Source organism: Alexandromys fortis, unplaced genomic scaffold (genome assembly GCF_014885135.2).
Source record: "Alexandromys fortis isolate MF-2015 unplaced genomic scaffold, M_Fortis_MF-2015_v1.1 scaffold_73, whole genome shotgun sequence".
NCBI classification, from domain to species: Eukaryota; Metazoa; Chordata; class Mammalia; order Rodentia; family Cricetidae; genus Alexandromys; species Alexandromys fortis.
The window spans coordinates 8,913,225-8,934,842 of record NW_026067959.1 but is presented as its reverse complement, the minus strand read 5'-3'; the positions used below and the strand labels follow the sequence as shown (position 1 = coordinate 8,934,842).

At 44.6% G+C, this 21,618-nt stretch overlaps 1 protein-coding gene across 1 annotated transcript in view; it reads left to right on the top strand.

Annotated features, from left to right (window-relative positions):
• The window catches only part of Nim1k (NIM1 serine/threonine protein kinase), a 47,224-nt gene continuing 25,606 nt past the window's right edge, over positions 1-21,618 (top strand). The window contains exon 1 of the mRNA XM_050152767.1: positions 1-277. The gene's annotated coding sequence lies outside the window, so the exon portion shown is untranslated. The remainder of the gene's footprint in view (positions 278-21,618) is intronic.

Genomic DNA, 21,618 nt, shown 5'->3' with positions numbered 1-21,618 from the left:
TTTCCAGGCTCCCCAAAGCCAGCCCCCTGCTCGGGATTGGTCCCGTTCAGGACGCTGAGGGGCACTGGGCTCTGGTGGCGGAGCCTGGAACAGACAGGCAGCGGGCTTTGCCACGGCCCTGTGGGTCAGATCTGCTGCTCAGCACAGTTCCCTGAGCCTTAGGAGCGATCCCAGACGTCTGCGCCCCGGGACACCTACGAGCCTACTCCAGCGCCTGCCACTCTTGTGCGCCGCGTCCGGCAGCTCAGCGAGCTCTCCAGGCGGCCTCACGACAGAGGTAAGCGGGGCTCGTAGCCAGCGCACGGGTCGCGCCAGCCTCGCCACCCTTAGGCTACAGATGTGCGTGGTTAGAAAGAGGCACTTCTTCAGGACCGCAAGGGAGAAAGGGAGACACATTTCTGATCAGCGGTGGCGGTGAAGTGAGGTTAGGAGAAGGTTAAGCGCTCCTGGGGACTTGCACCGTGTCAATCAGCAAACTGAAGAAGGGGACATTGGCACCGGGGCACTGGCTCTCAGCCCTGTGTGCGGGGCCCTGGTCTCGTGTGCACCGCTCTGTGTGTACGGTGCGGTCACCCGTGTCTGTGTGCGTGCCCACACGTGAGCCAGAGGGTAGCCGAGCGCCTTCCGTGCACACACCGCTTCTCTGCACCACAGGCGCGAGATACCAGCCCAAATCTGTAAATTTGTGACTAGGGTTGAGCGAGCACCTGTGTGTCCTGGATTAGCAGTGGACGCAACTTCTCACAGGTGTGGCCCAGGGAAGTGGGTGGCACGAATCCTCAAGGACACCAGGCACCAGAATCTTCCCTAGAGAAAGGTGCTTCTTTGGGAAGACCCAACAAAGTAAGGAGGAACTTCATTGCTCTTCCCGGGTATCTCTCCAGGATTATTATGATAGAGGTAGAGAGGAACCGGAGATAAAACCAGGAAGGGACCTCAACAGAGTCAAAACGCCTTCTACAAGCAGAACCCATTGGTTCCGATGGAGAAACCAACAGATCGATTTTTTTCCCCCTTCCCCTCTCTTCCTCCTTCTCTTTTTCACCGTTACTCTCTCCCTTTTCCAGTTTTTCCCCCTCCGGAGTGCAGCAGACACGAGGGCTGGCCCTATGTTAAGCCCACCTTCCCACCCCCCTCCCATTTCAAAACAAGGGCAAATGAATCACATTGTAAATGCTCACCGTGTAAGTCAGACAAGTTTGGGAGTTAAACAAATCGCGTTTGCACTGTGGGGCCTGGGGCATCCAAAGGAAAACAAACAAAACCAGACGAACAAAAGTTTGTTCCAAGTTCCGATTTCAAACGGGAATGTAAAATGGGTATTTGTTTATCGTAATGGGGATTTAAAAAAATTGTTTGAAAATTCGTATACACAGTTTGCCTCATCAGCATTCAGTGTGATTCACAGAAGCACTTCGGGAGATGGTTTCTGTTAGTGTTGCAAAAGCCCTTCTAATTTTTTGGTTGCCATGGTAACTGAAGAAGGCGCCCTGCACTTAGAGAGGCTGCCTGGCTGGAACCAGGAACTGTTCCTGGAGGGAACATATCCCCTCCCGTCGCCAAGGCAGTAACCGAATTCATAAAAAGATTAAGTTTATTTTCCTTAGTAGTTAAACTCTACGCCATGTTTCTGTGGCGTTTTTATTTTATTTTTAAAATTTACAGTTTGTGCAGCAGACGCTCCCTCTCAGCCTCTCAGACTAATAAGTAAACATTGCCCCAGGAAGTCAAAGGGCCACCATTCCGGAGGGCCCGCTCTCTTCCCACACTAACGGAGGACAGAGGAGCTGTTTTGATGGTCAAGGAATCCTGGCCTGGGACTGGGCTGTTCTCTCTATTTAGCGGCTTAGTTTGGAATTCTAATTAGCCTTCTAATTACGAGCTGGAGAATGTAGGTGGGGGGCCTGGCAGAGGCTACTGGGAAAAAAGCCGAGCCTCGTCCTCCACCGACTGGTGTTTGGTGGGCTGTTGGATGTGCTTGTGAAGCTCTCGGGCATTTATTTTTGGACTGACCACTATTAAGTGGTAAGCCTAGAAAAACTTTCAAGAAAGGCCTTTTTCTGTTAGGGAGAAATGTGGCTGGGATTTGGGGCTGAACTGTATGCTTTTCCTTATTTAAGCTGTATTTAAAATAAAGACAGGTTTGTATGAATCTAAATTTCCCAGTCATGATTACAAATAGGTTATAGAACTCTCTACGATCTCGCTTAGCTTTCGCTAAGGTTTTAGTTTAGGAGACTTGATTTGGGACAAACAGTGGTGCCACACTTCAGACTCTGCCATCAGCAAATGTTGGTGCCTTTAGGGAAAAAAATCAACAGCCGTCATTGCTCTCATTTCTAGACATCGCTCTCACACACTGGTAGTATATGAGTGAACATTTTGAAAGCTTCTAGCCACGGCATCAAAGCGGGAAACACCAAGATTTTTGTCTGAGTAAAGTCGTGTTTTCAGCCACATACAAAACTCCATTTGGGGGATTTTTGTTTGTTTGTTTGTTTTGTTTTTGTTTTTCGAGACAGGGTTTCTCTGTGGCTTTGGACCCTGTCCTGGAACTAGCTCTGTAGACCAGGCTGGTCTCGAACTCACAGAGATCCGCCTGCCTCTGCCTCCCGAGTGCTGGGATTAAAGGAGGCGTGCGCCACCATCGCCCGGCCCATTTGGGGAATCTTAAAAATTAAAATCGACTTAAATTCAACCGTATTTCTCTAGGGTTAAAGAATCTTCATTCATTGCCTGGTATTCTGGAAGCTGTTATAAATCTCAGAAGCAAACTTGGTCTTGATAGTCTACAGCTGGGATGAAGTCTACTGCAGTTCTTAAATGACTTCGATTAGCTCCAAAGTTAACTCAGCCCCTGCACTACAGAATACTGACCAGTTGTACAGGGGGCCAAGTAGCAGTTGAAGGACAAACGATTTCAGTTAGCCACCTGGACAATCAAAACAAAAGTATGTCACTTGGCGGGCTTATGAAGGTGGGTATCAGTCAAGCCTTAGAGGAAATGAGGGTGAGAAGGGGTTGAAGTAGGGTGGTGGACGAGCTTGGGACAGGAAGGAGAGGAGCTGCAAGGGAAGAATCTCAGGTGAGGAGAAAGCAGACCAGGACAAAGTGGACGGAGAATAACACTGAGGATAAAGGGGTCACATGGAAGGACCGCCAAGCAGCGTAAGCAGGATCTAAAAAGAATTCTCCTTTCATTCTCGGCTAGAGCACTGGTACTAAAAAAATGAAGATTTTTTTTTTCTAATTATGTGTTTATGTGTAGCAGGGGTGTGTGCATGTGAGTGCGCATGCCCAAAGGAGTCAGTTGCCCTGGAGACGTTGTGAGCCGCCTGATGTGGGTGCTAGGAACTGAACTCAGGTCCTCTGGAAAGTAGTATATGCTTTTAACCGCTGAGCCTGGTCTCCAGCCCCTGCTACTGACGACTTCCTTTTTTCTTTTTTTTAAAATTTTTTAAAAGATTTATTTATTTACTTATTTATTATGTAAACAACATTCTGCCTCCACGTATGCCCGCAAGCCAGAAGAGGGCACCAGATCTCATTACAGATGGTTGTGAGCCACTGTGGTTTCTGGGAATTGAACTCAGGAGCAGCCAGTGCTCTTAACCTCTGAGCCGTCTCCCCAGCCCCTACTGACACTTTCTAAGCAAAGACTAGGTACCGTAGTTAGCAAAAAAGAAGAACTGTGATTTAGAGAATCCCTGGAGGTCTGGAGTGCCCAAGGAAGGGCAGTGCATTCTGCTCCCAGTTATGTGATGTAGGAGGTTGCAGCTCTCTCTCCTCTGGGTCTGCTGAGCTAGATGCCTGCTAGACATTTCTGCCCAATCTTCAGGCCCCCAGGAAGCTTTCTACTTGTTATTTGTTAGAATCATTTCATTGAAAGAATTCATAGACACACTTTCATTATGTGATTACAACTTTATCTTTTTAATTTTCAAAATATTGTTTAAATTGTCATCAAAATAATATGTCCATTTAATTTTAACAACTTAAACCACATTTAAAGATTGTAATAATAATATTCATACTCCCCAAATATAATTTTTAGTAGTATTTAGCAGTTTGATCACTTGCCTTCCTATATCCAAGTAATCCTCTTTGTTGCTGGTTTGATTGAACAGTTTTAGACATAGCCTACTGAGTTACTTTTATTATGGGTAAGGAATTCATTCTCTTGCTCCACTCCTTCCAACTCACTTCCTCCAGTTTTTTTTTTTTCCAATATAGTTTGTAGATGAAGTTCAAGTACAGCCTCACTAGTAAACCCCTTTATCTGATAATGGCAGGCACTGGGGCCAGGGACACCGTTTCAGGCTTGACATGTAAGCCTGAAGACTTGTGTCCCAATCCCCAGAAGCTACGTAAAAGCCAGAACTGGTGGTGCACGTGTGTGCGTAACCCCAGCAGTCCTAAGGATGTGGAAGGCAGAGATTGGAGAATTCCCAGAAAGCTCTAGTTAATCTCAGTTAATCTACAATACACAGCACAATGGCAAAACAAAGAGACCCTGCCTCAAACAAGAGAACCAGTTCCTTTAGCAGGGCCCTGACTTCCACACATGCTCTGTGGCTCTCTCTCTCTCTCTCTCTCTCTCTCTCTTCATGAAAGCTTCTATCAGCATCTGGTGAAAGATAGCTAAATGTTTTCTAGGACATCAGCCTAAGTACCCGAGAAGCAGTTCTGTAGCCTTCAGATAGAGTTCAAGGATGGCTTGTAGAAAACAGAGGACCTGTTCTCACAGGTTACCAGCCATTGTTTGGATAACCTGGGTTTTATGTAGGGGAAGGGGAGAAAGAATTAGGGGCTAACATCAAGTTCTATGACAGTGGTTAGAAATAGCTGCAAGGAGCAAAGGTCTTGCCTGAACCTTAGTAGAGAAGTCTGTCCTTTAACGTCTCCCATACATTGTATCACAAGTAAATTAAATCCTATTGAGCATACATTGTGACGACTGAGCAATAGATGGTCACTGCCCATCCAAGTTGTAAACTATGATTCTATTTCTTTTAGTTTTTCCCCTCTCTCTGTTTTAGATGATTTTTGGAGAAAACTATGATTTTTTTCATTGCTTTAATTTTTAGGAACCTATTGCTATTTCTTGCCAAATAATTCTTTTAAAAAAAAATATTTATTTATTATGTATACAATATTCTGTCTGTGTGTATATCTGCAGGCCAGAAGAGGGCACCAGACACCATTACAGATGGTTGTGAGCCACCATGTGGTTGCCGGGAATTGAACTCAGGACCTTTGGAAGAGCAGGCAATGCTCTTAACCACTGAGCCATCTCTCCAGCCCTTGCCAAATAATTCTAATGATGGTGAAAACACCTATTCTTAGTATATTCCTCACATTCAATGCATCTGGAAAGCACTGGTTCTTTCCTGGCCTCCTCCTAATCATGCAATACAGGCCTATCAGTTCTCTAGTCCCAAGTCACCTACCAGTTTCCGTATGTGCCGGTGTCCTGAGAGAGTCCTTGTTCTCTCGTTTCTTCTATTATTAGTTTACTGCCTACTTCTATGAAAAACTTATTTTAATTTCTTTTTAAGATGGGCAGTGGTGGCACATGTCTTTAATCTCAGTTCCTAATCCCAGGTAGAGGTAAAGACTAGTCTGGTCTACAGAGTGAGTTCTAGGACAGTTACACAGAAAAACACAAATGTTTATGTGTGTGAGTGTTTTCCCGAATGTATATCCTGTACCATGTCATGCTTGGGGCATGTGGGGTCAGAAGAGAGCATCAGATACCCTGGAAATGGGGTTCAGATGTTCAGAGCCACTCTGTGGGTGCTGGGAATCAAACCCAGGTCCTCTCTGCAAGGGCAGCCAGTGTTCTTAAGTCTGAGTCATCTCTCCAGTTGCTCTGTTGCTGGCAGCTTCCTCTTCTTCTTCTTCTTCTTCTTCTTCTTCTTCTTCTTCTTCTTCTTCTTCTTCTTCTCCTTCTCCTTCTCCTTCTCCTTCTCCTTCTCCTTCTCCTTCTCCTTCTCTTTCTCTCTCTTCCTCCTTCTTCCTCTTCCTCCTCCTCCTTCTTTCTTCTTCCTTCTCCTCCTCTTCTTCAAGTTTTTTTTTTACAATCTATCTATTCAAATACAAAGTAAACAGATTAAATTATTCTGGTTTCAACTTCTAAAACTTCAGGCACATTCATGGATTATAAGAAACCATTTATTTAGCTAGTCTGCCCAGACCAGACCCTCAGGTTAATTTTATATAGAGAATTAAGAAGACTTCGGAGAAAAACATGAGGGGGTCATAAGTGCCTTTAGTTCAACTCAGCAAATTGCCAAGTGCTTTCTGCAGAGGGAAGACATTTCCTCAATGGTGAGGAGGTGAGGAAGGAAGGCCAGAGGAACCCTGTCTTGAAAAAACAAAAATAAAAGATGCTAGGGATTTAAAAAATTGTGTACACACACCTATGTCATGATATTTTGCTTTAATTCATTTCCTTCCCCCTTCTGTCTGGTTTTCTTTTTTTTTTTTTTTTTTTTTTGAGACAGGGTTTCTCTGTGGCTTTTGAGCCTGTCCTAGAACTAGCTCTTGTAGACCAGGCTGGCCTTGAAATCACAAAGATCCGCCCGAGTGCCGGGATTAAAGGTGTGCGCCACCACCGCCCGGTGCTGTCTGGTTTTCTGCATAGTAGATGGGCATAGCTAAGGCATTCAAGGAGACTGGCCCTCACTTACTAGTCCTCTGGGATTGACTCAGTTCTCAACCTCTTTAGGCTGTTTATTTCAGTAGAAGAGTGAGCAGTGCAGTCTCTCTGGTGGTTTGAATGAAAAAAGTCCCTGTAGGCTCCTGTATTTGAGTGCTTGGTCCCTAGTTGATGGAAGTGTTTTAGGAAGGATTAGGAGGCGTGACCTTCTTGGAAAAAGTGTGTCACTGGGGATGGGCTTTGAGGTTTCAAAAGCCCACTTCAGACTCAGTCTCTCTCTCTCTGTTTCTCGTCTCTCCCTCCCTCCCTTCCTCTCTCCCATCTTTCTACCCCACCCACCTCTAACTTGTGGATAAGATGTGAGCTCTCAGTTCCTGCACCAGCACCATGCTCCCTGCCGTGGAGGTCATAGGCTCACCCTCTGAAACGGTAAGCATGACCCAACTAGATGCTTTCTTTTATAGGTCACCTTGGTCATGGTGTCTCTTCACAGCAATTCGGCAGTAACTTAGACAGTCTCTGTCTTACAGAGTTTATTACAATGGCTGGATCAGTGAAATAAGAATATTTAGCACAGTGTTTGGTATATAGTAAGTGATTAATAAAAGTAGATTTCAATATTCTTCATGTTATAATGAATAAAATGCTATCACTACTGACTTAACCCCAGCTAAAAGAACAGCTACTTCCAAATATCAGTCCAAAGGTGCTAGTTACGTGTATTCCTCTCTAGGTCCTCGTATATTACGCTTTAATTATTTTTTGTTAGTTTTTCACTTGGCTCCTACTATGTCCTTGATTTCATTCGATGCTAGGATGAAGATACCAAGCAGAAGGCTAGTTTTATACAGGCTGAACATAAATTTATCTATGAATTTACTCAATGGAGTACAGATAACTTAGCAATTAGCATCAAGTAAGTAGAGAAGAAAATAACAAAGAAGGGGCTGGAGAGATGGCTCAGTGGTTAAGAGCACTGCCTGCTCTTCCAAAGGTCCTGAGTTCAATTCCCGGCAACCACATAGTGGCTCACAACCATCTGTAATGAGGTCTGGTGCCCTCTTCTGGCCTGCAGGGATACACACAGATAGAGTATTGTATACATAATAAATAAATAAATAAATATTAAAAAAAGAAAATAACAAAGAAGTACTTCTGAGAGTTCTGAAGAGCTTTTAACACATAGAGTCATAGCTAACTGAAAACAGGAAGAGTTTGACCTCTCTCTTGGCTGTTTGTATCCCTTTGAGATCCTCCGCCTGTCTTTCTGCTCTAGCTAAGACTTCAAGCACTATATCGAACAGAAATGGAGAGAGGGATCCTTGTCTTGTTCCTAATTTTAGTGGTAATGCTTTCGGCTTCTCTACATTTAGCATGATGTTGGCTTCTCGTAAATTGCCTTTATTATACTGAGCTTTGCTTCTATAGCTCTGGTTTCTATGGGATTTTTATTATGAAGGGGTAGATGGTGAATTGTGTCAAGAAGTTTTTTATTTTATTAAGAATTTTGGCCTAGGGGATTTTTATTATGAAGGGGTAGATGGTGAATTGTGTCAAGAAGTTTTTTATTTTATTAAGAATTTTGGCGTGTACATCATTGGAGATATTGGACTATAATTTTTTTTCTTTTTTTGTTATTTGGAGCCTTGTTTGGTTTTTGTAGCAGGGTAATACTGGCTTCATAAAAATACTTTGTAAATGTTCCTTCCTTTTCTATTTTAAGGCATATTTGAGGAATACTGGTGCTAAATATGTTATTTGAAGGTCTGCTAGAATTCTGTGCTATATCCATCTGGCCCTGGGCTTTTTTTAGTTAGGGATTTTAAATTACTGCTTCTATCTCATTGGTTGTTGTGAATCTATTTAAATTATTTTCTTCATCTTGATTTAATTTTGATAGGCCATATGTATCTAGAAATTTTTTCTTCTCTATAAGTTTTCCAGTTTAGTGAAATGTAGGTTTTAAAATTTTTATATATTTATTATTTTTATGAGTATTTTTGTTCTGCCTGTATGTATGGCTGTACGCCACATGTATGCAGTGGCTATGGATGTCAGATCCCCAAGACTGGAGTTACAAACAGTTGTGAGCTGCCATGTGGGCTAGGATCTGAACCCAGGCCCTCTGCAAGAGCAGCCAGGGCTCTTGCCAGCTGAGCCATCTCTCCAGTTCCTCAATGGAATATGATTTTCTAAATTTTCTCAGGATTTATGTATGGCTTCCTTCTTCATTTCTGACTTTATTTCTTCTTCTTCTTCTTCTTCTTCTTCTTCTTCTTCTTCTTCTTCTTCTTCTTCTTCTTCTTCTTCTTCTTCTTCTTCTTCATTGATTTTTATTAAGCTGTACATTTTTCTCTGCTCCCCTCCCTGCCTCTTCCCTCCCCTCTTCAACCCTCCCCCAAGGTCCCCATGCTCCCAATTTACTCAGGAGATCTTGTATTTTTCTACTTCCCATGTAGATTAGACCTATGTAAGTCTCTTTTAGTGTCCTCATTGTTGTCTAAGTTCTCTGGGATTGTGGTTTTAGGCTGCTTTTCTTTGTTTTATGTTGAAAAAATACTTATGAGTGAGTACATGTGATAATTGTCTTTCTGTGTCCATTTCTGACTTTATTAATTTGGGTTCTCTATCTCTCTTTCTTTTGGTTAATTTGGCCAAAAACTCATCACAAACACCACAGGGGAGAACGGTCATAATCTTACCCACCTGCAAACGTTGTAAGCTACAGTAACTGTCCCGGCTAGTCATGCCCGTTGGTGCAATAGTGGCATGGATATTCTGGGAATAGATGATGACTCTCTGATTGGATTTAAGGCCCACACCTTAAATTGATTGGAACCCGTACCTGGCTCTGTTATCAGTGCCAAGAATCTGTGGTTGAGTAGCTCATAGGCCCCAGGGGAGAACTCAGTGTTATTATTCTGCTAAATGAACACAGCACTAACCAATTAGCAATAACAATCTATTGCTATACCCATTGATTAGTGCGTCCCTCCCCCCTCGTCACAGAAGCTTCTTCTTGCAGCCGGATGATGATTAGCATCGAGACGGCGGAATGCTCACTTCTAAAAATGATGTCACATCGCTCCTTCCCCGTAGTAAGGTTCAGGGAACTTCATAGAAGAGGTTGTAAAAAGATGGCAAGAGCCAGAGGCGATGGGGCAGTAGTTCCTGGTCAGCAGGGTGGCTGTGGAACTCACAGGGGTTGTGACAGCTCCCACAATATTTGCGCAAGCTCAAGTCAAACAAAATGCCAGCAAGGAGGTGGGGTGGGGAGGGGAGGTGGGTGACAGTGATTGACACTTGATAGCTGCCGAGAGAGGAAGCAGAACCCCACTAGGTCAGTCACACTCCAGGGCAGACCCCACACCCAAGAGCATTTAGTTAACACAAATTGGGGAGAGAGAGAGAGAGAGAGAGAGAGAGAGAGAGAGAGAGAGAGAGAGAGAGAGAGAGACTTAAAGGCAAAGTATAAAAGCCAAGTGTGTTCCAGTTAGGGAGACTGGTTTTGTAAAGGCACCTAGCACGAAACCTTTAGGAATACTTTGCATAATTGAAGCAGATCCCAGACTATTCCTTCAAACTAGGTATTTAACTGTGAGTCTCCTGTCTTTGAGGGGAAAGAGACTGGGGATTCTTTGGGATCCTGGACAGAGACTGAGCAGCTAGTGCCTTAGAGGTAGGATTTAACTTACTGCTGCTCTGTGTTGCCTTTGGCTCCATGGGGGAAATAGAAACTTGGAGAAGCCAAGAGCAGAAAGAAGGGCCCAGGCAAGTTCATGGGTGTGTATATTTGCCGAACTGTTGGGAGAAGCCAAGACAGGCAGAGAAGGTCTTAAAAACAGAGTGGAGATTATTTTTTGCGCTTTAAAAATAAAGTTAAATCTGCTGGAAGAGACTAACATAGCACCTCCTAAAAATAAAACCCAGGAAGAACTGAGACTTTTCTACATTCAGTGCGATCCTGTTAGCCTCAGCAGCCTTCCACACTCGGCTTGTTTTCATTGTTTAGGGCTGGCACAAACGCTGGTTTGCAAACATTCTGATGCTCCCAATTCAAACGGCCCCTTAGGAGTGTCTACCCGCATGCTGTGTGCTTCCCGGGGCACCAGAGCCTGCCATAGGACAGCAGAGGGACACCTCGTCAAACCCACGGTGTTCCAGAAAGTTTCCACCAGATGTGAGCTGTCCAGGGTCACTTCTAGCCGACCTGCCCTTGTTTAGAGAAAGGCATAAAAGCATTTTAAAATACTGGGTTGTTTTAAAAATTCATTTTACCTTTTAAAATTTTTTCTCATAAAATAGTTGTTTATAGTGTTTAATTTTTTCAGAAAATAAAAATACTCTTATGAGAGAAATATCTATTTCCCTACTTTCTGGGGGGTCATGCCAGCTTTAAAAACTTCCATCCACTCAGATCAATTCAACCAGCATCTAGGGACCCTTCCTGGAGCCTGGGTTCAGTCCCTGAGGCCCACATGTTACCCTCTGACCTCCACATGCACACAGCGGCATGTGTGCACCCCTACACATACACAGTGAATAAATACATGTAAAAGGAATTTTTTGTAAACCTGCATTTTAGGCTGATCAAGTAGGTAGTTTTCTGGGGGATAAAGTTACTTTGAGCAAGGTGGGAAGGAGGGAAGTCTATAAGCAGGCTGCTTTAACCAACTAGAGACAGGGTAGGTGTAACCCTGATGGGGTTTCACATTCTTCTCTGGGGAAATAGCTTGGAGGGAGAATGCATGGTTACTGCGCGTGAAGCTGCAGACCTCTCAATCCCTGGCGCATGCAGACGCCATCAGTCCTTGCCAAACCTCACATACAACTGCAAATTCAAGCACAGCTACCTGCGCTGTACTGCTTTCTGTGACTGTGACAAAGATGGGGCAATCAGGTCACGAGATGAAAGGTGGCTGCGGCTCCCAGTTGTGGCTGTTCTGATGCTCACTATCTATTGGCCCCGGTGATTTTGGGACCGTGGTGAGTAGTGCCTTATGGCAAGGAGAGCATTGTGGAACAAAACCACTTAGGCTTGACCAGGGAACAAAAGAGGAAGAGAAAGGACCAACGTTCAAGAGGCGTACCACAAACCATAGTACTAGCCATATACCAAGCCTAATAAACCCTAGTTACGATATTCTGTTATGATTATTTAGACGTATTGAAAGTAGCCATCAAGTGTCAGGGGATCTTAAGACGTTCCTATCTCGGTTTAATGTCCCCTAGGTCTACTGGTTAGTTCATCGGTTTAATGTCCCCTAGGTCTACTGGTTAGTTCATGTGAGTGACTGTCCACTTGTGTGGGATCCATCCTGCCCCAGGACCAAGTGAGGGGAAAACAAGTCAGGGCAGCATCCGGTGTCTCTGGTTTCTTCCGCTCATCATTCCTGACCTGTGGCAGGGACTCCTCCCTCCCAGGCAAGCCTCCTGCTGACCTCCAACACCTCTGCAGAAACTCCTGTCTTTGTGCTTCAAAATGCCCTACCTCAGAGCCCAGAATAGACCCCCCCCCCCCCGCAGCCTTCAAGGCCCTCACAGCTCTACCCGAAGGCTCTTCAACCCAACTTGATCAGAACAGAAGGGTCACCAGGGTCCCTTTTTATTTTCCCATCTCTGTTCTTCCTCCGTTTAGTGATCACCTATATACACAAAAGTCTCACGGTCACCTTATCCTGGGATAATGAGTCAGAGGCAAAAAGGAGAGGCCACAGCCTGAGACACAGCTTTACTGACACCTGTAATCGAGCCACTCCCTACCCATCGGTCTAACATCTGGGAGCAGTCTCCAGGCAGAGGTTAAACACAGCTCTAAGTTTGCTCCTGAATATTCTGGAACACCAAGAACTTGTGTGTGTGCACAATCATGATCATGGGTCTAGAGTTCATTGGATTTGTGTCAGGTTCTCCAAGTCCCAACTTCAAGAGAAAATAAATTTAGAAAGCCTACCAGATGTATTCCTAACTATAGTTTTGGCTTTTTCTCATTGCTCCAGCAAGGCTCGGTGGAGAGCACAGGAACCCACAAATGCCATTTATTTATTTCATTTATTTATTTATTTATTTATCAAGATGGAGTTTGTCTTACTATGTAGCTCAGGCTGTCCTGGAACTAGCTCTGTAGACCAGCTTGGCCTCGAACTCACAGAGATCCGCCTGCCTCTGCCTCCTGAATGCTGGGATTAGAGGTGTGTGCCACTCACTACTCTTGGCTTCATTTCTTTCTTTCTTTCTTTTACCCAATATTTGAGTGTTTAGAGCACACCTCTACCTGGGGGGGTATGCTCTAATCGGTAATTATGCCACTTGACTTACATTGTGACTGCTGACCCTTTCTTGGTCATCTATTTCTAGATTCAAAACTTTTTCGAGTGTTGAATTCCATCATCCCAGGCAGATGGAACAGTTAATTGCACTAGATCTAAGTTACTTTAAATACATGGTTTTCAGAAATAAGAGACATTCTCAGATAGCAATAGATATAAAGGTGTGTTTTTTTAGCCCTTAGGTTATGGGCTAATTATGATCAAAACAAAAACAATAACAGAAGCGGTCCACATGGTAGAACTGTGAAAACAGCTGGATCTCACCTCCACCCTGGTCTCCTTTCCTTCCTCCCTGACCACAGCTAAGTATTGCTAAGGCTGAAGTTTTCTGGCACGCCGAAGGCACGCTGGCTTTCCTTGTGTATGCACGGACAATAAATAAAGCGCTTAGAGACGGCTTGGTTTTCACCGCGCACTCCTTAACTTCCCAATTATAAATCGAAAAGTCAAGCTGAAGCTACATAGGGCTCAGGTGGGAGGCAGCGCGCCGAGACTCCTGCCAGTAACCCAGCGCCTGCTCCGGAGACCTGCCAGAATCTTTTTGAAATGTTTTTGCATTTAAATAATGGTCGGTCCCCAGAGCTCGGAGCTCTGCTCCCGCACTGCCCTGTGTGATGGCAGGTCCTCATTAGCTACCTTCATTTGCCTCCTTGGGGAAATTTTTTCAGTCAGAAAATACAGGGCAATTAGCGAGCTCCGTGGAACAGTGCGATTCTAAGAACTGGCTGGGAGGCCCGCTGGCTCCCTGGTAGGCTGCCCTTCAGCTGCCTCTCCATCGTGTGATCACGACTTCCATCAGCCCCCGCTCAGGGACAACTCTGGGGAGCAAAGGGCCTCTAATTCCATTTGTCTTTCTCTGTCACCAAGGCCTCGGTGCAGTCACCTGTGCCCAGGAGTTGGAGAAATAAAGGCAGAGCCAGCCAGATCCAGTCTTCTTACCCCCTTTTCTGTTAATTTTCTGTTGCTTTTTTGGTTTGTTTTTTTGAGATGGGGTCTGACTGTTGCATAAGCTGCCCTGGAACTTAGTTTTCCTGTATCGGCCTTCTAAGAGCCAGATCTTTTAACTAATTAAAAAAAAAAATCCCTCTTTCTGTGTGTGTGTGTGTGTGTGTGTGTGTGTGTGTGCGCGCGCGCGCGCGCGCGTGCGGTGCCCTAGGAAGCCTAGAAGCACCCTAGTGTGCCTTAGAAGATAGTGTCAGATCCTCTGGAGCTGGAGTTACAGGCTGCTATGAGCCACCTGACATGGGTCCTAGGATCTGAACTCCAGAACTCTCTAAGAGTAACAAACACGTTTAACCAATGAACCCTCTCTCCAGTCCCTTCAGAATCCTTTCAAAGACAAGTTTATTTTGCTTTTTGCAAGTCAGGTATGTCTGGGCTAGGGCAGTAGCTTGGTAGGCAAAGCACCTGCATTAACTTGCATGAAATCCGGGGTTCGCTCTCCAGCACTGACCCCATCAGTTAGGCCCGGTGGCACTTGGGAGGCATAGGTAGGAAGATCACAGGAGCCTTACGCTCTTTGACGCCGTGATTCATGTTCTTCAGCGGGCTTGCGTCATTTACAGCCTCCTTGAAGTTGGAAGGCCGGCTTGGTTTTGACATACTTTCTCTTTGTGTGAGGTCCAGATGACTGCCTGGCCCTGCGTGAGTTCTGGGTGTCCTGCATCCTCAGAGGTTATTCTGTTTCTGACAAAAGCTTGTTAAAAAGCAGCATATACTTTTGATTCTGGTATACTCAAGGGATAAACCTATGAAGAAATGTCTTTTTTCATTTTCTTAATTGAGCAGTGATTAAGAAGTATAAAGATTCTGTGGTCTATATGAGCAAAACAGCATTTCCCTTCCCGCTGCAGATATCAGGAATAATTTTGAGGTAAGCTGAGAGAATGTCTTGTATGGAAATGGGGGACAGGGGCTGCTCATGGCTTTTCATAAGGGGGAATTGAGCTATGCACACCAAGACGAGGCAGAGGATTTTTTTTCTTTTTCAGTCTTTTTTTTTTTTTTTGTTTTGTTTTTTGTTTGTTTGTTTTTCAAGGCAATGTTTCTCTGTGTAGCTTTGGAGCCTGTACTGGAACTTGCTCTGTAGACCAGTCTAGACTCGAACTCACAGAAATCCACCTGCCTCTCCCTCCCTGCCTCCTGAATGCTGGGATTAAAAGCATGTACCACCACCACTAGGCTAAGCACAGGACTTTCTTTCTTTCTTTCTTTCTTCCTTCCTTCCTTCCTTCCTTCCTTCCTTCCTCCCTCCCTCCCTCCCTCCCTTCTTTCTTTTCTTTTCTTTTTTTGTCTTGTCTTGTTTGTTTGTTTGTTTCAAGACAGGGTTCCTCTGTGGTTTTGGAGCCTGTCCTGGAACTAGCTCTTGTAGACCAGGATGGCCTTGAACTCACAAAGATCCCCCCTGCCTCTGGGATTAAAGGCGTGCGCCACCACCGCCTGACAGCACAGGGATTTCTAAGACTAAAAGTCTTCTGCTTTGTCCTCCCAGATCTGTACAACCACAGGACGCGTCTTTCGTTCCCGGACATTTATTGTGCACACAGTACGCACAGAGCTGAAGAGCCTTTCCCATAGATCTCTCTGCTTAGAAGCAATCTCCTCAATTCTCCCTCTGCATGTCACTGCCCCCCTAAATCACAACTCTCTGAATATTATGTGTGTCTGTATCTGACGGCACTTTCTGCGGTCATGTGCTAATGTCTGTATGGGGATCATTATTCATTCATTTGTATACATCGCAGCTGAGCAACGATGCTGCCTACAGACCAAAGCAGAGAGTGTTTCTTCACACTCAGGGCTTGTAATAGTACCTGAGACTATCTATACTTGCTAACGGTTCTCATCTGGCCTTTTTTTTCTTTTTCTCTCCTTCCTTCCCTTCCCCTCCCCCCTCTCCTTCCTCCCTCTTTTCCCTTCCCCTCCCCTCTCCCATCCTTTCTTTTGACAAGGCCTTATTAAGTTCTTTGGTCAGGCCTTGAACTTGTGCCCTTCTTGCCTCAGCCTCCTGAGTATCTGGGATTATGGGACCGTACCAATAAACCTAGTTTCAACTTCTTTAAAAGACATAAAAGTTCTGGGGACGTAGCTCAATTGGCAGAGTGTTTTCCTAACATCCCCGAGGCCCTGGCTCAGTGCCCAGCACACCTATTATGCCAGCGCTCTAAGGAGGTACAGGTGAAAGGGTCGGAATTCCAAGGTCAGTCTCAGCCTCGTGACGGGCAGGCAGGGATACGTGAGACCCTGCCTAACAATAAGAAAATACACACAATTATAGAAAAAAATAAAACAATGATTTATCATATTTGAACACATAGACATAGCAATATAATAATATAAATAGACAGAATGGAGCTACAAAGGAGGGAAAATTTCTAGCTATTGTTACAGTTAACAGAAATTTACAACAATTTCTACTAAGTTACAGCGTCCATTGTAAACAATTGAGCAACACTAAACAAAAAATACTAAAAACAAGAACAGCAGAGAAACCTAAAGAATTATAGCTAAAATATAAGGAGCTAGCCACCATACAAAAGAATGACATTAAGCCCTTACCTTACACTATAAACAAACTTAATTCAAGATGCAACAAATATTAGAGTTAAAATATTAAAACTCTAGAAGAAAACAAGGATAAATTTTCCTGAGTTTAGATTAGGTGACAGTGTCTTAAATGGGATACCGAAAGTAAAAATAATAAAAGATAAAAACAGAGAAATGGGGGCATCATCAAAATGTATACTTTTTTTTCAAGAAAAAAATAAGAATTTGTGCTTTTTCAAAGGTCAATATCAAGAAAGGAAACTCACAGAAAAGGGAAAAAAGGCGTTTTTGTAAATCATGTATCCAATAAGGAATTTGTGATCTTCTTGCCTTCACCTTCAGCAAATCTTACCGGTTGGTGTATGCCACCATAAGTGGTCAAAAATCTGGAAATAACAAATGTAACAATAAAACTGAATGAGCTACCTTTAAATTTAAAAATCATTTGTTTTAGTTTCAATTTTTTGTGTATATGCGTGTGTGTTTGTTGTGTGTGTAACGTCTGTGTGTACATGTGTGTGTGTGTGTACACATAAGTAAAAGTGCCCTCAGACCAGAAGAGGGTGTTATATCTTCTGAACTCGGGTCTGCTGAAAGAACAGCAAGTGTTTAACTGCTGAGCCATCTCTTCAGCCTCCAAATAACCAATTCTGAAAACACTTGAAGGATCCAAATAGATATTTATCCAAGAAAATACACGTGTGTTGTGACCTGTTTACCTTACCTGATCTCCTTGAAACACATTTGATAATTTAACTGTCTTAGTGTAGAACCTGAGCTCTGTCCTTGCCAGTCTCCACACCAGAGACACGGGGTGCACATTGGTACTTAATATTCTCACCTCAATAGTGGAGTGATTATCTCTGTTCAGCTACACAGTGGATGTTCAGGACATTGGGGAAAAAGGAATCAATGGCCCATGGTGGACAGTTGATAAATGTTTGTTAGCTGAACAAATGCTAGTGCTTATAGAGACCTGAAAATAAACTGACCGAGAAGCTGATCATCAGTAAGAATTCCTAGATTCTCGCACCTGAATGAGCCCGGACAGGTTATTTAACTGCGCTACTCTAATCCTCCGTTTCTGACTTTGGAGGGGACATAAATTAACTTATGGAAGTTCCTCGAGATTATAAAGTAAGAGCAGCAACTAAATATGGTACTGAAGACTCCCTGTGTTACACCCATTTGCCGGGTATTGAGTTTGAAACCTGGCGCTAACAAAAGAGCAAACCTCCCTTCAACTCCTCTAAAAGTCTAGGTTGAACTCTGTTAGCCAGGTCTGTTTGCTGGCTAGCATTGGCAGTGTGTTTCTTCACTCTTTGGTCATTAATGGTTCTTTGTTATTGGTTTGTTTGTTGGTTGGTTGGTTGGTTTGTTCTTCTGGAAAGGGTTTCTCTGTGTAGCCCTGGCTGCCCTGAAACTCACTCTGTAGACCAGGCTGACCTTGAACTCAGAGATGTCCCTGCCTCTGCCTCCCAGCCTGTTGGTTTTCTTAATGGTGTCTTATTGTTGTGGTTAGTTTGAGGCAGTCTCTTGATGCCCACACTAGCCTTGAACTTGCAATCTTTTTGCTCTAGGCACCATCCCAAATATTGGGATTTTAAGTGTAGCATACCCTGCCACATCTGGCTCTTAGTGGCTTCTCTTTAATATCCAGGTAATTTTAATTCTCTTTTTGAAGATTTGTTTATTTATTATATATGCAATGTTCTGCCGGCATATATGCCTTCAAGCCAGAAGAGGGCACCAGATCTCATTACAGATGGTTGTGTGTCATTATGCTGTTGCTGGGAATTGAACTCAGGACCTCTGAGGCATCTCTCCAGTGCCCCAGATAATTTTAATTCTGATAAAGTCTATTCATCTACTTTGTTTTCTTTCTTTGGATTTTGTGTCTAGTCCAAAATGCTTAGCAGAATTCTTATTTATTTATTTATTTATTTATTATGCATACAATAGTCTGTCTGTCTGTGTGTATGCCTGCAGGCCAGAAGAGGGCACTAGACCCCATTACAGATGGTTGTGAGCCACCATGTGGTTGCTGGGAATTGAACTCAGGACCTTTGGTAGAACAGGCAGTGCTCTTAACCTCTGAGCCATCTCTGCAGCCCCTGCTCAGCAGAATTCTGAAGATGTTGCCTGCATATACTTCTCTCACCTAAGCTTAGAGCTCAAGTCTAATCAGTCTCAATTTACTTACTGTGTATGGGCTGAGAGAAATGTTGACTTCCGTTTTTATTTATAAAACTACCCAGTTGACTTGTCACCAGGAGAAGCGAGCCAGGAAGCAGCATTCTGCCACGGCATCTGCTTCAGTTCCTGCCTCCAGGTCCCTCCCTCAGCTGTTGCTCTGACTTCCATGAATAATGGACTATAAGCTATACAATCAAACCAACCCTTTCTTCCCGAAGTTACTGTTGGTAGTGGTCTTTGTTTGTTTGTTTGGTTGGTTGGTTGGTTGGTTAGTTGGTTGGTTGGCTGGTTGTTTTTTAAGGCAGGGTTTCCTCAGTATCTATCGATCCTGTCCTGGAACTTGCTCTGAAGACCAGGCTGGCCTCCACCTCACAGAGATCTGCCTGCCTCTGCCTCCCGAGTGCTGAATTAAAGGTGTGCGCCAGCCCTGCGGTCGTGGTATCACATCAATAGAAACCCAACTAAGACACCCTGTCTAGATTACTGTAGTCTAAATAAGTCAGGCAGGGTCACTGCCCTTAAGAAACACGCGATCTGGTGGGAGAGACCATCTGACATAATGAGTCACGACTATAAAGCAGTGAAGGAAAACCACACGGCTTCAGGTGTCGGAAGTACAGGAGAGAGCTCCTTTTGGTTTGTGGTGAGTGAAATCAGACTCACAGAGTCTGCGGGCGCTGGCCGAGGTGACAGCAGGCTTAGTGCGTTTAAGAATGAGGAGAGAAGAGGAGAGGCAGAGTGCGGGTGAGTAGAGCGGCTATTGGGGGAGGTGACCTCAGAGGGGAAAGGGGCCCCATGTGGAAGAGTTTTGGAGGACATTGTAAGCTTTTACTGTGAATAAAATGGAAAGTTATCAAAGGGGTTTTGTTTTGTTTTGAAAAATTTTTTTTTAAATCTCAAGACAGGGTTTCTCTGTGTAGACCTGTCTGTCCGCAAACCTGTTCTGTAGACCAGGCTGGCCTTGAACTTAGAGATTCACCTGCCTCTGCCTCCCTTTGCTGGGATACAGGTGGGAGCCACCATCGCCCTCCTTCAAAGGGTTTTAAGAAATGACCTGATCTGATGTCTTTTTAGAGGCTCTTTCTGGGTACTTCGTTTGAAACAGGCCCCATTTGTGGTAGGTCATGGGCATGCAGGGGCAAAAAGAGCTGTGTTTCTGTTCAATTTTTACATTTAAAATGACTTATTTTGTGGGTATGTGTGTTTGAGTTATCAGGTTTGGTGACAAGTACCTTTAGCCACTGAGCCATCTCTCCAGTGGGCAAAAGATAATCAAGCAAAAGCTGGTGGTGGTTAGGTAGTGGTGGCAAGGGGCTGTGTTCCGGGTAGTCTCTGACGGAAGGCCAACACAGACTCAATATGAAACGTAAGGGAAGAGAGGGGTCAATGTCTGTGACTTCAGTAGAAAAATGTTTTGCCGTTTACCAAACAGGGAAAGCTGGGAGAGGAACTACTCTGGAGGGGAAAAAATTCAGAAGTTTCATTCTCCGATTTTAATCTAAATATCGATCCCACTCCTTGACATCCAGGCAAGTTCTCCTGGAGAAGACCTAATGTATGCATGGTATGAGTAAAGGTGGGGGCACCGTCTGAATTGTCAATACGGTCTCAAGGACAACTTGAGAGGGCGCTTGACCCACCCAAATGACAGGGAGCTGTGTTCAGGCAAAGACCAGACACCGGCACGCAGCTCTCATGTGCCGTCAGTACGTAGCAGAGGGAAACATGAGCTTGGGCTGGAGTGGAGGAAGCGAGGCAGGAGCCATCACACAGGAGCAGGGAGACCTAAGGAGGGCAGAATGAGTCACTGAGGACATGGGTACCGCGTGTGACTGAAGACTTGTTGAGATGACTTCAGAAGAAAATACACAGTGGGGAGTGAGAGGAGAAACGGTACCAGGTGGGGGTTGTACATTCGTAACAAATCATTTCTAGAATGAGCTGCCTTTAGGGGCCATTAGACAGTCCCAGGCAAGCAGGAGGAGCTGGACTCCTGTCCTCTCTAGCTGTCAGTGTATCTAGACTCTCTCAGTTCATCTAGGGTTAAAAAGTCACAGGCAATCTGCAACAAACCAGAAAGGAGGGAGTCTTGAATCCCAGGGTATATATTAGGTAAGACTTCGATTCCTGAATCAATAGGATGGGGAATTTGGAGAGGGAGGCAATGGAGAAGTTGGCCTATGAAGAATTCAGGAGGTAGGAATGCATGCAACTAAGAGCATAAAGCTAATGCTGTGTGCCAAATCAGCATGCCAGCTCTGTGTGTGTGTGTGTGTGTGTGTGTGTGTGTGCGCGCGCGCGAGCATGTGCTTGCTTGCCTTTTCTCTAGGTTGACACCCAACCATGCAAAGTCACTCTGTTTTCCATGCTCTGAGTCTTCGGCACTCTTAATATGAAGTGAGAATCACTGCTTCTCACACCTTGAGAGCCTTTTCTGGATTGTCTCCCAAGAATCAGAGTTCTTCCAGGCTTGCCTTCTAAGTTGTGTGCGGCAGAAAAAGAGGACTGACTGTGCTATAGTATTCCAGCAGGCTCGGTGTGGTTTACGGCTTTTTGATGGTTTGATCCATGTGGATACTTCAAAGGTCCAGAAGGGGGCAATGTGACATTACTGAAACTTTTGCTAGCCTTGCTAAATCCAGAGTCCCTGAAGGTCTGGAGCCAAGTGAGCCAAAGACATCCTGGGTCCGGTCCTCTCACTTGCTGGTAAAAACACACAGGGACATCCAGTGGGAAGCCAAGGCCTGCCCTAATTCTGACCCTAAGCCAGCGATCGCAAAGTCCCCCTTTGGTGGTTTCAGCTCACAGCATCTCCTGATAGTGTTTAATGGAAGAACACTCTTGCTGTCTTCTGCGTAAGACCCACAGTATTTTAGAAGTGAATAG